This window comes from Tupaia chinensis, unplaced genomic scaffold, assembly GCF_000334495.1.
Source record: "Tupaia chinensis unplaced genomic scaffold, TupChi_1.0 Scaffold000270_1, whole genome shotgun sequence".
In the NCBI taxonomy this organism is placed as follows: Eukaryota; Metazoa; Chordata; class Mammalia; order Scandentia; family Tupaiidae; genus Tupaia; species Tupaia belangeri.
The window spans coordinates 5,166,211-5,167,719 of record NW_006159750.1 but is presented as its reverse complement, the minus strand read 5'-3'; the positions used below and the strand labels follow the sequence as shown (position 1 = coordinate 5,167,719).

The 1,509-nt window shown below is 54.5% G+C and overlaps 1 protein-coding gene across 1 annotated transcript in view; it reads right to left on the bottom strand.

Annotated features, from left to right (window-relative positions):
- The window catches only part of CELSR2 (cadherin EGF LAG seven-pass G-type receptor 2), a 38,307-nt gene that overhangs the window by 28,412 nt on the left and 8,386 nt on the right, over positions 1–1,509 (bottom strand).

Here is a 1,509-nt window from a genome sequence, read left to right as displayed (position 1 = left end):
GGCGCCTCATTACCATAGACCTGCTCGCGCCTCTGCCGCCTTAAAGCGGCGACGGCGACCGCGCCGAAAGAGTGGGCCCCACCCAACTCCCTCCTCTGCACGGTCTCTCCCTGCTTCGCGCCAGCTGGGTCCTCCATCCCAATCCTCCAGGCCTGCCCCGAGGATCCTTACCACAGCGAGGATCCTTACCACAGCCTACAGAGGATTAGTGGGATAGCAGACAGTAAATAAAAATAATGGTAGCAGTACCCTAAGTATGCCTAGATGTTTTCAGAACAAGTTGAAGGGCTCTCAGAGGGCAAGTTCCCACCTCATACCACACATACAAGCCATCATTGTGGTCACCTCCCACCAGTCCCAGGTCACACAGAGCTAAAGAGGCCCTGACCAACATGCAAGCCTCCTCTAAATCCCAGGGAGACACCCACACTTTTAGGGGGTGGGCAGTAACGTGGGACCAGCATGCCCACTGGGGTCCATCTGTGGGGCAGAGCTACTCCAGCTTCATCTTGGACACTACCTGGACTTTTCAGGGGGAGGAAAGCTGGGAGCGCCAGAGCGGTGGAAGCCAACTGGTATAAACACCCTATTATCAAACTGGAGAGCAGTTAGGGGTGGGGCCGGCTTTAACGCAGGCTTCCAAAGCCCTAGGCAAGTGGCGGGCAAAGGCCCCATAAGGTCTCTTGTCTGGAGGAATGGTCTCTTGCTGCCTCCTCCCTCCCTGCTCATGTCCAGACACTAATCCCCCTTCCACCCACAGTTTCGTGACCAGCAAACAGCCCTGTCCAAAGCATAAGGGCCCCTAAGCCTCTTCATAGAGTCCCACAGGGCCTTCTACTTGAAAGGGGTGTGCCAGATTCCAGGAGTCCTCAGAGAGGTCTGGACATGAAGCTGGACCAAGAAGAGCCAGGTGAGGGAGGTGGAGGGTAATCCAGAAAAGCCTTTCCCCTCTCACACCCCAGAGCAGAGCAGCAAGGGGCTGTGTGCACTCGTGGGGAAGAGAGACAGAGTCAGAAAGCAAGAACTCACCCCCGGAGGGTGGCCATGTCGCAATTCTCCTCTCCACACACACATACATACACACGCCCCACATAAGCTGCCGGGTCCAGGACTCGAACTGTAGTTGGCCATGTGGGAGTCCAGCATCGTAACAATTACACTACCTGCTGTTCCCTTAATTTCCCTTTTGTAAATGAGAGGATCACAAAAAGTAAATGATATTCAAAAGCTTATTTAGTGGTAGAATAAAAAAAAAATAAATTGAGGGGCTGGCAGGTGGTGTGGTGGTTAAGAATACAGGACTCCTTTGGGACCAGCAGTTGGCATGGTGATGGCTATGTCACTGGACTCCCATGTAGTCGACCACGGTTCGAGTCCCGGACCCGGTAGCTTTAACTCACGCCGGATGCATGTGTGTGCGTGCCCAGGATCCTGAGAGGAGAATGGAGGAGAAGGGATTGCGGCGTGGCCATCCACCCTGGGGGGTGATTTCTCGCTTTCTGACTCTCT